This window comes from Somniosus microcephalus, chromosome 10, assembly GCF_052327205.1.
Source record: "Somniosus microcephalus isolate GS21.2 chromosome 10, FLI_Smic_1.0, whole genome shotgun sequence".
In the NCBI taxonomy this organism is placed as follows: domain Eukaryota; kingdom Metazoa; phylum Chordata; class Chondrichthyes; order Squaliformes; family Somniosidae; genus Somniosus; species Somniosus microcephalus.
The window spans coordinates 139218167-139233888 of record NC_140996.1 but is presented as its reverse complement, the minus strand read 5'-3'; positions in this window follow the sequence as shown (position 1 = coordinate 139233888).

Sequence of the window (15722 nt, the reverse complement as noted above, 5' to 3'; positions counted from 1 at the left end):
TTATTTATTTGTTTTTTTCTAAGATGGCGGTTTTCCCGCGAAATCGGCGGTTTCCCGCTCTTTCCTTCTCTCCCCGCCCACTTCAATGGCGGTATGTCAATCAAGATGGCGGTTTTCCCACGAAAATGGCGGTTTCCCGCTCTTCCTTTCTCGCCCCGCCCACTTCAATGGCGGTTTCCCGCTTCTGGCGTCTTCTCCGCCTAATGGCGGCTTCCCGCGTTTCTTCCCGGTGGAAGGGGTACGCTTCCCCCACAGCAGACAGGTTCAGCCGCTGGACTGGCTCTCGCGCAGTCTCTCACCCCGTTTTCGGCTGTGTCTCTCACCCACTCCCGTACGTTTGGTTGTGCCGGCTCTGAGTACCCCGTTGGTGGAGAACAGCTCAGCCGCTGGACTGGCTCCTCGCAGTCTCTCTCTCCGCACCCGGCTCTCACCCGCACGGTTCCCGTTCGCCTCCCCAGCCCTCTCGCAGACCGATGTTTCCCTCCCCGGCTGCGGCTGGGTTTCTCCTCCCGCGCCTACTCGCAGGCTCAGCGCTTCGTGGCTGCGGACGCTGCCCGGATTTTTCCCGCCGATCGCGGTCCGGCTGTCACCCGACGCCATTGGACCCGACTTTTGGCCGGCACAGCTCCCCCTCGACCGAGGTCGAGTGCTCTGCCCTTATCCACCGGATACTTCTACACCTTCCCCTACTCACAGTCTCTTCGGCCGCCTTGTTCCCTGCTGATCGGCTCACTCCGCACCGTGGTAGAAGGGTAGTAAGTCCCTGTTGCTAATGGAAGCTTTTGTTGCTAAAGTCTTCCACCTTTCTCCTGCTGCAGCCTCGTGTTTTCTTCCAGCAGCACGACGAGGGCGGTTGCCTCTCTTCGACGCTCTTCTTGCTTTGGTAATCTTGCCGCAGGGTACGATCGGACTCGTCGCCACTGTAAAGTCTGTGGGTTGTGCAGTTAATAAATACACAGACTTCAGAAGTAACAAACAAAACAGGTCTTTACTATTTGAAGGTCCGGGCGAATCTGCCCCAGCAATCCTGCTACAACACTTATATACTGGTGTGGTCACTATCGGTATTACAGTATACAGAAGCCAAACAAATAGTGCCACACCAAAAGTAGTTCCCTTAAAGGTGAACGGTTACATTCAATAGTTCCCTTAAAGGTAGACGGGTACATACACTACAGAGATAGGGAGAGAGAGACAGATGGGGAGAGAGAGAGAGTCTGGGGGAGTGAGAGAGCGAGAGAGAGAGAGACTGGGGGAGAGAGAGAGAGAGAGAGACTGGGGGAGAGAGAGAGCGAGAGAGAGACTGGGGGAGAGAGAGAGAGAGAGAGAGAGAGAGAGACTGGGAGAGAGAGAGAGAGAGACTGGGGAGATAGAGAGAGAGAGACTGGGGAGATAGAGAGAGAGAGACTGGGGAGATAGAGAGAGAGAGACTGGGGAGATAGAGAGAGAGAGACTGGGGAGATAGAGAGAGATAGACTGGGGGGATAGAGAGAGAGAAACTAGGGGGATAGAGAGAGAGAGACTGAGGGGGAGAGAGATGGGGAGAGAGAGAGAGAGACTGGGGGGGAGAGAGAGAGACTGGGGGAGATAGAGAGAGAGAGAGACTGAGGAGAGAGAGAGAGAGGCTGGGGGGATAGAGAGAGAGAGACTGAGGGGGAGAGAGATGGGGAGAAAGAGAGAGAGAGAGAGACTGGGGGAGAGAGAGAATGACTGGTGGAGAGAGAGAGAGAGAGAGAGACTGGGGGAGATAGAGAGAGAGAGAGACTGGAGAGATAGAGAGAGAGAGACTGGGGAGAGAGAGAGAGAGAGGCTGGGGAGAGAGAGAGAGAGAGAGACTGCGGAGATAGAGAGAGAGACACTGAGAGGGAGAGAGATGGGGAGAGAGAGAGAAAGACTGGGGGAGAGGGAGAGAGAGAGACTGGGGGGGAGAGAGAGAGAGAGAGAGCTACACTAAATGGGAAAAACACACAATAGAAGCCCTACATGCAGAATTCTGCCGAAGCATCCTTCGCACCCAAAGAAAAACGCCAACAAATGCATGCAGAGCCGAACTAGGCAGATACCCACTGATAATAAACAGCCAAAAACGAGCACTAAACTTCCTAAATCACCTCAAATCTAGCTCCCCAGACACCCTTCATTTCAATGCCTTTCAGACCCAAGAGCTAAACCCAGAAAAGAGTCCCCTAAGTCAACTGCTACTGAAACTAAGTACTCAGCCGGACCCTGACCAGCCCCAGACCAACACAGCCGTCCAAACACCAATCCGAGTGAACCAAATCATTAAACAATGCAAAGAAACCTACCTGGAACATTGGAACAAAATAACCGAAAGCCAAAGCAGATTAGAATGTTACCGGGCCCTAAAAAGAGAATATAAACTGGCAGACTACCTCACGACCATCAGAGACACAAAACAGAGACAGACCCTCACCAGGTACAGACTAAGCGACCACCAACTGGAAATTGAAAAAGGCAGATACAAGAAATCCTGGCAGCCTAGAGAGAATAGAATATGCGATCAATGTCTGGCCGGCGAGGTTGAAACAGAAATGCATTTCCTCCTAAAATGCGAAAAATTCAACACATCAAGAAATATATTATTCAACAAGCTAAGCCAAACAACCCCAGATTTCAAGGAATTGGATGACCTGTCAAAATTGAGATTAGTCCTGGGAGAAGGAGACAGACCATACCTTGGGGCCAAATATGTAACAACATGTCACAACCTGAGGACTGTTTAAAATTAAGACTGTTTAAAATTAATATTGAACGTACCAAATGAAGTAGAAAGACTGTTTAAAATTAATATTGTTTAAAAGTAATATTGTATGTACCCAACAAATGTCAAATCGATTGACACCTACAGAATGTTGGAAAACTGTACCTTTTTGCTATGTAAGCTTTGGCAATATGGTTCTCTGTAAACTTTCATGCCAATAAAGCATTTGAATTGAATTGAATTGAATTGAGAGAGAGAGAGACTGGGGGAGAGAGAGAGAGAGAGACTGGGGGAGAGAGAGAGAGAGACTGGGGAGAGACTGGGGAGAGAGAGACTGGGGGAGAGATAGAGAGAGTGAGACTGGGGAGATAGAGAGAGAGAGACTGTGGAGATAGAGAGAGACTGGGGGGATAGAGAGAGAGAGACTGGGGGGATAGAGAGAGAGAGACTGGGGGATAGAGAGAGAGAGACTGGGGGGGCAGAGAGAGAGAGACTGGGGGGCAGAGAGAGAGAGACTGGGGGGCAGAGAGAGAGAGACTGGGGGGCAGAGAGAGAGAAACTGGGGGGGAGAGAGAGGAGAGAGAGACTGGGGAGAGAGAGAGAGAATGGGGAGATAGATAGAGAGAGACTGAGGGGGGAAGAGAGAGAGTGACTGAGGGGGAGAGAGACTGGGAGAGAGAGAGAGACAGGGGAGAGAGAGAGAGTAGGGAGACTGGGGGGAGAGAGGCTGGGGGGAGAGAGGCTGGGGGGGGTGAGAGATTGGGGGAGAGAGAGACTGGGGGGAGAGAGAGAGAGACTGGGGGGAGAGAGAGAGACTGGGGGGAGAGAGAGAGAGACTGGGGGGCAGAGAGAGAGAGACTGGGGGGAGAGAGAGAGAGACTGGGGGGAGAGAGAGAGAGAGAGAGACTGGGGGGAGAGAGAGAGAGACTGGGGGAGAGAGAGAGAGACTGGGGGGAGAGAGAGAGAGACTGGGGGGAGAGAGAGAGAGACTGGGGGGAGAGAGAGAGAGACTGGGTGGAGAGAGAGAGAGAAACTGGGGGGAGAGAGAGAGAGAAACTGGGGGGAGAGAGAGAGAGAAACTGGGGGGCGAGAGAGAGAGAAACTGGGGGGAGAGAGAGTGTGACTGAGGGGGGAGAGAGATGGGGAGAGAGAGAGAGAGACTGGGAGATAGAGAGAGAGAGAGAGAGAGAGAGAGAGAGACAGGGAGAGAGAGAGAGACTGGGGGAAGAGATAGAGAGACTGGGAGACAGAGGAAGAGGCCCGGCCCAAGTCACCCCAGCTGAGTAGGCTGGGCACAGTGAACGCATTGATTTCTTTATGACAGCACAAAAACTGCTCTGACATCATAGCAGCTCTTCGACATCATAGTCACTCAATGCTAATGAGCGGATAATGAGCGGAATTTTGAACGTTTTTTGGATACCGTGGGCACGATTTTTGTCTGACGGAAAAGTAAATATGCCTATGACTGGTCCGTAATCGTAAGCTTTCTTTTGATGTGATGCGCGTGTAGATACGCTCTATAACTTTCGAACATATAGAGAACGGACAGACGGACAGACAGACAGACAGACAGAAGAGGTCTTTTATAGATATAGATATGCAACTTCATGCAAAATAGGTCAAAGATTCAATCTCTGAGGAGGCCTCCTGATCCGAGTTGGATAACGCCTTTCAGGGGTCTCTGATTCTCGTTGCTGGGGTGACTCATCTAGTTGCTCTCTTATGGATTGGACATCATCATCAGGAACATTCACTTCTGAGGTAGATGCTTCAGGTTCACTAACTTCTTCCACGGTTGTCTCTGCCGTAACCCTGGGTTCGACCCTTGTTCTCGATTCTACCAGTTGGTCAGCATGACGCCATATTACATTTTCACCAATATCTACCGTGTACATCAGGGGTCGTTGTCTGGCCCGAATTGTTCCAGATTGCCATTTCTCATTTTTATAGTCCCGGGCTAACACTGGTTGTCCTATTTCGAAACTCCGAGTGGTCTTGTTATCTATATGCTGGAACTGTTTGTTTTCGACTTCCCTCCGCACATTTGGTTTTAACAAGTCCAACCTGGACCGCAACCTCCTGTTATAGAACATCATGGCAGGACTTTGGTTTGTTACTGCATGAGTGGCGTTTCGATATGCCAGTAGGAAATTGTCCACCTTGTGTTGTAGTGGAATCTGATCTTCGCTCATGGCCTTTATTGCTTTTTTGAACGTTTGTACAAATCTCTCGGCCAACCCGTTTGTAGCCGGATGATATGGGGCAGAGGTATAATGTTTCACCCCATTCTTCTTCATGAATTGCTGGAATTCTTCTGACACGAACTGCGGTCCGTTGTCTAAACATATTTGTTCTGGCAATCCATTTCTTGCAAATATCGTTCTTAGCACCGCGATCGTCTTTTCCGAGGTAGTGGTAGTCATCTTAATCACTTCTGGCCATTTAGAATGTGCGTCCACCGCAATTAAAAACATGGAGTCCATGAATGGACCAGCAAAGTCAATATGTACACGTTGCCATGGGGTTGAAGACCATTCCCATGGATGCAACGGTGCAATCGGAGGTGCATTTTGAACTTTTTGGCACCCTGAGCAGCTTTTCGTCAGATCCTCTATCTGTTGGTCGATACCCGGCCACCACACATAAGCCCTAGCAAGGCTTTTCATCTTGACTCCCCCCAGATGACCTTCATGCAGTTCCTTTAGAACTCTCTGTCTTAACTTAGGAGGAATAATCACCCTTGTTCCATACATCAATGTTCCTTGACAGACGGACAGCTGTTCTCGTCTTGCTGAGAATGCCGGTAACAGTGGATCACCATGTGCTGGCCATCCCTTCACTGTCAATTCGTAGACCCGGGACAGTGTCGGGTCGTTCCTGGTTTCTCTTTCAATACTTGCATTGGTGACTGGTAAACATTCGATGATGGTCGAGTGAAATAACTCAACAGGGTCAACTGTCGGTGCCTCCTCCGCTGTAGGTAGTGGCAGGCGCGACAGCCCATCAGCATTACCATGCTGCTTTGTACCTTTGAATTCAATCTGATATTGATGTGCCCCTAGGAAAAGGGACCATCTCTGGAGCCTCTGTGCTGTCATCACCGAAACACCCTTCTTAGCGTTAAAAATGGATACCAACGGCTGGTGGTCTGTCAGTAGCGTAAACTTTTGGCCCTGCAGGTAATGATTAAACTTCTTTACTCCCCACACAAGGCTGAGAGCCTCCCTATCTATCTGAGCATAATTGCGCTCAGCGGAGGTCAATGATCTGGATGCAAACGCGACTGGCCTCTCCAAGCCATTTGGCAACTTGTGTGAGAGTACTGCCCCAATGCCATATGGAGAAGCATCACAAGCCAAACGAATAGGCAGCGTTGGGTTGAAGTGAGCCAACACTTCCTCTGAGGTGGTCAATGCCTTGCTTTTGCGAAAGGCCCTCTTACAGTCCTCGCTCCACTTCCATGGTACTCCCTTCTGCAAAAGAGCGTTCAGCAGGTGCAGCACCGTGGATAAATTTGGCAGAAACTTATGGTAATAGTTAATCAACCCTAGGAACGACCTCAACTGGGATACATTATCCGGAGCGGGAGCCTTCACAGCAGCTTCGATCTTGTCAGGAGACTTATGAAGCCCCTCCTGGTCAATGACATGACCACAGTATGAGATCCGCTTCTGAAAGAACTCACATTTCTGGCGATTAACTCGAAGTCCATATTCTTTCAATCTGGTGAGCACCAGTTCCAAATTTGCAAGATGTTCCTCATCATCATCTCCTGTAATCAGAATATCGTCCAGGTAACATTGTGTGCCTGGAATTCCCTGTAATACCTGCTCCATGGCCCTCTGCCAAATTGCTGGAGCCGATGCCACTCCAAAAACCAGTCTATTATACCGATACAAGCCTCTATGCGTGTTGATCATGAGATACTGGCGTGACTCTTCCTCAACTTCGATCTGTAAGTACGCCTGCGCCAGGTCTATCTTGGTGAAGTGTTTCCCGCCAGACAACAAAGCGAAGATATCCTCAATCCGCAGAAGCGGATATTGCACCGTGTGAAGCACCGGATTAACAGTGATCTTGAAATCTCCACAGATGCGAACCTTCCCCGGTTCCCCCGGCTTGTTGCTCGATGAACGCTTCATGACGGGAACAATGGGCGTGGCCCACTCACTCCAGTCCACCTTAGACAGTACTCCTGAACGTTCTAGCCCTTCCAGCTCAGCTTCCACAGCAGGTCGTATCGCATAAGGTACCGGTCTGGCTTTGAAAAATTTCGGGTTTGCATGTTCTTCAACCTTGATGGTTGCCGTAATTCCTCTCAGTGTTCCCAGTCCCTGTTGGAACACCTCTTTAGCATCGTCCAATATTCTGGACAATCGTTTAGGTTTGACATCTTTTTTACCGGAATCTACCGTTAGTGCTTTTAAGGAATGCCTGTCCATATTTATTCTCCTGATCCACTCCCGTCCCAGTAGTGGTGGACCTCTCTCAGGTAGCACATATAAGTCCATTCCTCGGCTTTCTTTGCCCTTGTGGACCACCTTTACCTTTATCTTTCCGATGGGGTATACTCTTTGCCCCCTGTATGTTTTCAATACAATCTCCGTATCCCGTAGGGGAATATGTGGGAATAACCTTTTGTAATCTTGCTTATTCATGACCGTCAATGCCGATCCAGTGTCCAATTCCATCTTCACTTGGACTCCTGCTATCTGAAGTGTGACCCAGATAGTTTGGAGGTCTGCTTCATTACCCACATTGTGTACTCTTAGACAACCCAGTTCCTTACTGCTGGAGTCTGAATCTGACTTCTGTTCATCCGAACTGTTCTCTGTCACCTTGTGTACCTTTCTGCACTTTTCCTGCGGTGACTTTTTGTTGCTGGTCTTCTTTCCTGACCGGCATACTTTAGCTATGTGACCAAGCCTGCCACATTTTCTGCATACCTGATTTTTGAACCAGCACTGGTTCTGATCGTGCGTTGTCTTTCCACAATGATAACACTTTACTGCACCCAAGGCCATTTGATTGGTGCTGAGTTCCGATGACCTTAGCTGCATTTCCGCAGTGCCTCTCGCTGCGGCTTCGTGCGATGCTGCAATAGTGACAGCTTTATCAAGCGTAAGATCATTCTCTTCTAGCAGTCGCTTTTGTGTTCCTTCTTTTAACAATCCACACAAAAATTTATCTCTCAGTGCATCTGCTAGTCCTGTTCCAAACTGACAGTACTTTGATAGCTTACGCAGTTCAATTAAGAATTCAGCGTTGCTTTCTTCTTTCAGCTGCGTTCTTCTGTAAAATTTAAATCGTTCTGCTATCAGCAGCAGCGTGGGGTTTAAATGATTTTTCAGGACAGTAACAATATTCGCGAAAGTCTGATCCGTCGGTTTATCTGGTGATACAAGGTGCTTCAATAGCCCGTACGTCCTTGCACCCATTGAGTTTAATAAGGTTAGTGCTTTCTTATCATCTGGTACCTCATTTGCTTTACAATAAACTTCCATGCGTTCTACATACGTGGCCCAATCTTCGACATCGCTATCAAAAGCATTGATGTTACCATGTTTAGGCATCCTTGCAAGTTTCTTTAAATTTTCTTTTTCCCAAAATGGCGGCTTCCCGCGCTTGTCTTCTTCCCCCGCCTACTAAAATGGCGGCTTCCCGCGCCTGGCGGTTTTTCCCGCGCTCGTCTTCTTCCCCCGCCGACTACAATCGTGGCTTCCCGCGTTTGCCTTCTTCCCCCGCTGGCTGCAATGGCGATTGCCGTGCTGCTGCCGTTCTCGCCTCCCCAGCGGTTCTCAATTCCCCGACGCTGCTTTTTGCTCCCCCGTGGTTCCCGTGGGCATTCACGCTTCCCCTGCTGTTGCGCCTCTCAGCCCCACTTGCAGGCCGGTCCTTTACACTGGCTGCGGTTGAGTTCTCCGCGGTTCTCGTGGCCTTAACGCTGCCCCAGTCGCTGCGCCTCTCAGGCCCGATTGCAGCCCGGCCCTTTTCACCGGCCGCGGTCGAGTTCTCCGCCCTTTTTCCTCCGTTTTCCCTCCCCTACTCCACAGCCAACGCGGCCGACTTTCTGCTCGTGTCGCTGATCGGCTTACCCACCACCGTGGTAGAAGGGATGATCACTGCCTGTCGCTGATGGAGGGCTTCGTGGTCAGAATTTTTCTTTTTAACCCGGGTTCTCGATGCCTCCCGTGCGATGTGGTGCTCAGCAGGATGATGAGGGCGGATGCCTCTTCTCGACGCCCGTTCTGAGGACGAAGCTGCCTTGGATGTAAAACTGCCGCAGGGTAAGATCGGACTCGTCGCCACTGTTGAGTCTGTGTGTCCCAGTTATGTTTATTATAAATCACTGGACACAGACAACAAGAATAACTTTAACAGGTCTTTACTATTCGGAGGTCAGGGCTGAACTGCCCAGCAAATCACTACACAACGTTTATATACCGGTGTCGTCACCACCGGTATTACAGTATACAGCAGCCAAGAGAAAGTAGTACATCTCTTAAGGTAGTTCTCTTAAGGTGGAACAGGTTACATACACCACAGTGAGGCTGAGGGTTTTGTGTATTGTAATTCTCCCTCGCATATTCCGAGTGTTCCCCACCCTTTTAAAGTATAAGTTTTATTGTATTGTATATTTTCCTGTCTCAAAATAAAGATCTGAATTCTTTTGACTAACCCAGGTGTCTGTTGCAAGTTTATTACAACCCCCAAATAAGACCAAAGTCTAGAACAAAAGGGGAGTGGGAGCGATTTGAACCGCTCAAAGGAATCAGAGGTGAAGCTGACAAACAACCCCCACACACCACCCCTTACAGGAGGGAGGGTGGGATTAGGCGGGGGATTTGAGGCCGGTGCGGAATTGAGGGCCGGAGGGGGAAGTCAGAAGGTGATCGGGAGCCAGAGGGGGAGATCAGAATGCCGGAGGGGGATTGGGACCTGCAGGGGGGCTCAGAGGCCGGAGGGGGGATCAGGGGCCTGAGGCCAAGGATCGAACATCGGAGGGTGGAACTGGAGATTGGAGGCATAGTGGGGAGGGGTCGGAGGTGTCTTTGGAGGGGTCGGAGGCCTCTTTGGAGAGGTCGATTGGGGGATCGGAAGGGTCGGAAGAGGGGGGTGTCTGATCGCAGGGGTTGGTGAGACAGGAACACTGGATCCAGCAGATAAGTGTAAAGGCACTTCCTGGATCCAGCAGTCCTTGCCTTCCTTCAGTTGGCAGGTTTCCCGAGGCCTGGGAAACCCACCCCCCCACAGTTAAATTTAAAATGGTGGATCACCATGAGGCACGGAGCCTCATTATAATATTTAAAATGCCAACCCGCCTCCTGGGAGCGGGTTGGCTGCCCGCCCAACCCCCCCCCCCGCCTGTCCTGTGTCCATTAAAACTGGAAGGGGTGGGTTGGAGGTGGGTTGGGGTCAGGTTTCAGATTTTTAACACTTTGACCTCGCACCCAACCCCAACCACCCACCCCTCCACCCCCACCTGTTCCCCCCACCCCCCACATTTTTGGGTGTTAAAATTCCAACCCCCACCCCCACTCCCCCCATATCACTCTAGCAGATCTCCTCAGGGACAGCTCAAATCTGCTACTAACTGGAGCCATAAGGGGTGAAATTAGATTAGACCCAAAAACGGAGACGGGGATGGTGAAGCGCGATCTGACCATGCCTGTTGAAAGTGGTCATTGTAATGATTGGAGCGCTGAGCTCAGCGCTAAAAGTGCTGCTGGTTGGCTCAGCACTCAAGAGGGAGGTTTAGAAGGGTTTCGACCCGAAACGTTGACTCTATTGCTCTCTCCTCGGATGTTGCCTGGCCTGCTGAGTTTTTCCAGCATTTTCTGTTGTAATATCGGGTACAGTCTACTGGCCAATAAAATTTTGCCAAGACTCCATGCACTTCTTAAAGGGAAGGTGCTTTGTTGCAGAAGCACCTCATTGTCACTCTGGCAGCAGCCATGGCTCAACAGGGAAGAGAAAGGGCAAGGTGCTTCTCAGATGCAGCACTGGATGCCTTGGTCCTGGGGTACACAGGAGACAGGGCCTCTACTCACAGCGGGGGCAAGAGGCCTTCCAGACAGAACACTAGAGGGCAGTGGGAGGAGATAGTGCAAGCCGTCAGTGCCACTAGTGCTGCCTCCAGGACCTGGATCCAGTGCCAAAGTGTAATGACCTCACACAAGTGGTAAAGATGAATGAATGCATCTTCAAATACTATAACCCACCAACTGCACCATTAGCCTCCCACACTGCTCAATGCACCACACCACCACCACTCACCTACCAACAATCTCTAGCAATCACGACTCATGCCTCACAATCTTAGCTTCACCTCACCCTCACACACTTACCACCGCTGCAAGCCTCACACCCATATCTCGCACCTTGCACCCAATGTCAGCTATTCAACCATGACAGGCACATCACCCAAACACATCACACACTTCCCTTTCTCTTGCAGGCCAAAGTGACTCACAACCACCGTGAGCAGCAGCAGACAGGCAGGGGGGAAGCACGTCTGCAGAACCTTATTGCTTTGGAGGAGACAGTGCTGGAGATCATTGGAGGGGCCGTAACTGAGGCCATGGTGAGCGGCAAAGTTGAAAGCATTGCTGATGATGGTATGCTGATACCTAATCCTTCTTCTCACATCCCACTTTCCCCTCCTCCTACAATCTCTTCTCACTTACTAGCTGCTGATGGTGTAAGCATGCACATCTTGCTTTAACACCTCCCCTCACCACAGCCCGACACTTGTGCCTTTCTCCTTTCAGATACCCAAGAAATGCCAGCAGCCCAGCCTCTGCAGGAAGAAGTAGAGGAGGAGAGTGATGGAGAAGAAGTGGCACTGTCATTTGATCAGACACTCCCAGGCACCAACTCAGAAAATGGCACTGGACGAACTTTAGAGGGTAGTATAGAGGCGGGATCTGCACGTAGTGAGTCACTGGGTACGAGTGGGCTGCAGCCAGGCCACAGGGAAAGGGTAGCTCAGGTGCCAGCTCCTCAGAGGGCGAGTTTGCACACAAATTCTGCTGAATAGGATTCAGATGATGACCTTGATGGGGGGCCTTCTGAAGAAGGGTGATGTGTATGCACACAGAAAGGCTTGCTGCAATGGCAGGCCTGCCAGAGAGCCTCTTGTCAGTGTCAAGGAGCAAGGAGGAGTCCGGCTCCAGCATTGTATGGGGCTTTGTGCAGAGCTGCGAGCCCATGATTTCCAGGATGGATGTGATGGGCAACTCCATTAGAACACATATGGACCCAACCATGATGCTGGGTGTGATGGGCAATGTCACAGCTTCCATTGCTGCACAAGCGGCAGCGACCCAACGTCTGAGCACTGCAGTGGAAGCGCAGACTGCTCCAATACAGGCTCAGCTTGGTGCGACACAAGCTCAGACTGATGGCTTTACCAGTGTGGAAAGGGACTTGCAGGGTCTCTAACAAATGGCTAAGAATGCTGAGGCATCACCCTGGGGGATTGGCAGTGGCTCCATGGAGCAAGAATCTGCTATCCTTTCTCAGGATGACAGCATTCGTATTCCTACCACTGCCACTCCGCAAGTGCCCTTGCTGCTGCCTGTCAGCTAGCCAACCCAGACTGCTGCCATTTAGGACTGAGATGAGGAAAAATATCTTCACTCAAAAGGTTGTGACTCTTTGGAATTCTCTACCCCAGAGGGCTGTGGATGCTCAATTGTTGAGTATATTCAAGACACAGGTGATAGATTATTGGATACTAAGGGAACCAATGGATATGGGGATAGTGTGGGAAGGGGGTGTGGAGGTAGAGGTCAACCATGATCTTATTGAATGGCAGAGCAGGCCCAAAGGGCCAAATGGCACCTGCTCCTATTTCTTACTAAAACATAAACATAGAAACATAGAAGATAGGAGCAGGAGTAGGCCATTCAGCCCCTCGAGCCTGCTCTGCCATTCAATGAGATCATGGCTGATCATCCAAATTCAGTACGCTGTCCCTGCCTTCTCCCCATATCATTGATCCCTTTAGCCTTAGAAATATATCTAACTCCTTCTTGAATATATTTAATGAATTGGTCTCCACTGCCTTCTGTGGTAGAGAATTCCATAGGTTCACCACTCTCTGGGTGAAGAAATTCCTCCTCATCTCTGTCCTAAATGGCTTACCCCTTATCCTTAGACTGTGACCCTTGGTTCTGGACTCCCCGGCCATCGGGAACATCCTTCCTGCATCTAGTCTGTCTAGCCCTGTTAGAATTTTATAAGTTTCAATGAGATCCCCTCTCATTCTTCTAAACTCCAGTGAGTATAAGCCCAATCGACCCAATCTCTCCTCATACGTCATTCCTGCCATCCCAGGTATCAGTCTGGTAAATCTTCGCTGCACTCCCTCCATGGCAAGAACATCCTTCCTCAGATAAGGCGACCAAAACTGCACACAATACTCAAGGTGTGGTCTCACCAAGGCCCTGTACAACTGCAGCAAGACATCCTTGTTCCTGTACTCGAACCCTCTCGCTACGAAGGCCAACATACCATTTGCCTTCTTAACCGCCTGCTGCACCTGCATGCTTACCTTCAGCGACTGGTACACAAGGACACCCAGGTCTCTTTGCACTTCCCCTTCTCCCAATCTATTACCATTCAGATAAGAATCTGCCTTCCTGTTTTTGCCACCGAAGTGGATAACCTCGCAGTTATCCAAATTATACTGCATTTGCCATGCTTCTGCCCAATCACCCAACCTGTCCAAATCATCCTGGAGTTTCTCAGCATCCTCCTCACAGCACACATGCCCACCCAGTTTTGTGTCGTCTGCAAACCTGGAGATATTACATCTAGTTCCCTCGTCTAGATCATTTATATATATTGTGAATAGCTGGGGTCCTAGGACCAATCCCTGTGGTACCCCACTAGTCACTGCCTGCCACTCGGAAAAAGACCCGTTTATTCCAACTCTTTGCTTCCTGTCTGCCAACCAGTTCTCTATCCAAGTCAGTATCTTGCCCCCAATCCCATGTGCCTTAGCTTTACACGCTAATCTCTTATGCGGGACCTTTTCGAAAGCCTTCTGAAAGTTCAAATGCACCACATCCACTGGTTCTCCCTTATCTATTCTACAAGTTACATCCTCAAAAAATTCCAGTAGATTAGTCAAGCACGATTTACCTTTTGTAAATCCATGTTGTCTTTGTCCGATCCTGTTACTGTTTTCCAAGTGCTCTGCTATTACATCTTTTATAATGGACTCTAGCATTTTCCCCACTACCGATGTCAGGCTTACCGGTCTATAATTCCCCGTTTTCTATCTACCACTTTTTTTGAATAGTGGGGTAACATTAGCTACCCTCCAATCCATGGGAACTGTTCCAGAGTCTATTGAATTTTCTTATGTTCTTATTACCCATGCCAAGATGGTGCAGTCTACAGCTGGGCCTTCTAGGCGCAAAGCTGCTCAAAGTCATCCTGCAAGGCCATCTGCAGTGTCCCCCATGGAAAGTCAGCAGCCTTCCACCAGCCATGCTGCAGCCACTGGGGTAGCACTGCACAGGAGCACTAGAATAGGCAAAGGAACACGGAAGACAGGCACTAAGGGAATGCACAAGGGTGATTAGTTGACTTTGTTATGTAATATTGGATTGAATCATTAATAAATTATGTTTGGAATGTTTATTTTGTGGTGGCTTTCATTTCAGCTTTGAGCCGAAGAGTATGCTTTGATATTCCGTGACAGAGGGATGGTAAGATGGGGAAGTGTTGAGCAACGGGGATCTGGGGTTTCATTCATTGGAACCAGAGAAAGATGAGGCGCTCACGGACAGTCTGTCTGGAATGGGGATTAGTTGCCTGCCTCCTCCCTTCCTTCTCTTCCTCCTCCTCTTGCTCCTCCTCCTCTTCCTCTTCCTCCTCCTCCTCATTCTCCTGAGGTGGTTGCAGAACTTGTGATGGCAAGGGTTGTGCCCTCATAATGGTTAAATTTTGGAGGATGCAGCAGACCACCATGAAATGGGGCACATGCTCTGGTGTGTACTGGAGGGTTCCTCTCATGTGGTCAAGGCACTGGAACCATTGCATTAACTCCACGATGGTCTGCTCGATGAGGTTGCTCAAGGCAGCATGGCTCTCATTATATGACTGCTAGCCACGAGTGGTGAGGTTTCAGATTGGAGTTATCAGCTAGGTGTAGAGCCCTTGTCTCTGAGCAGCCACCCTCAGGTTCAATGTGGTGGCTGGAAGTTTTTTGGCGCAGGATGAAGGCATCATGACTGCTGCCAGGAAACCGAGCATGTGCTGGGCATGGTCACACACCAACTGCACATTAAGTGAGTGGTAGCCTTTGCGGTTGCGATACATCTCAGGATTGATATTCAGCACCTGCAAAGCCATGTGTGTGCAGTCGATGGCGCCTTGGACCATGGGGAAGTCCGACATCCTGGTAAAGCCACTTGCACGCTCCTTCTGCTTCTCTCTGTTCAGAGAGAAGGCAATGAAGTCCCTTCTCCTGGAGTACAGAGCCTCTGTGATTGCAGCGATGGATGGCAAACTGGGAGACATTAGCTATGTCTCCTGCTCCAGCCTGGAAGGATCCGGTGGCAAAAAAATTGAGGGCCACTGTCACCTTGAGGGCCACTGGCAATGCCGTTGTTGCCCTGCTCCGAGGCTGCAGGCCTCGTTCCAAGAGGTGGCAGAGTTCTGTGACCACCTCCTTAGTGAAACATAGCCTCTGAATACACTGATCCTGGCTTAGGTGCAGGTAGGAGAGTGGTCTTGTAAGACCCTAGGTGGGTAAGGTCTCCTGCTGAGAGCCCTCCTGCCCCTCCTTCTCCTCCCTCTGCCAACAGCTTGTCCTCTTCTTTGCTGCCTCTGCTCCATCTCCTTGTCATGCTGCCACGCGAGGGGATTGCAAGTAGAACCCCCATGACTGGGAGCAAGCAGTATGACCAGAACACTTGAATTCTGAAGAAAGGCCTTCTCCACTTGCACCACCACTCCTGTCACCTCACCAACTTTAAAT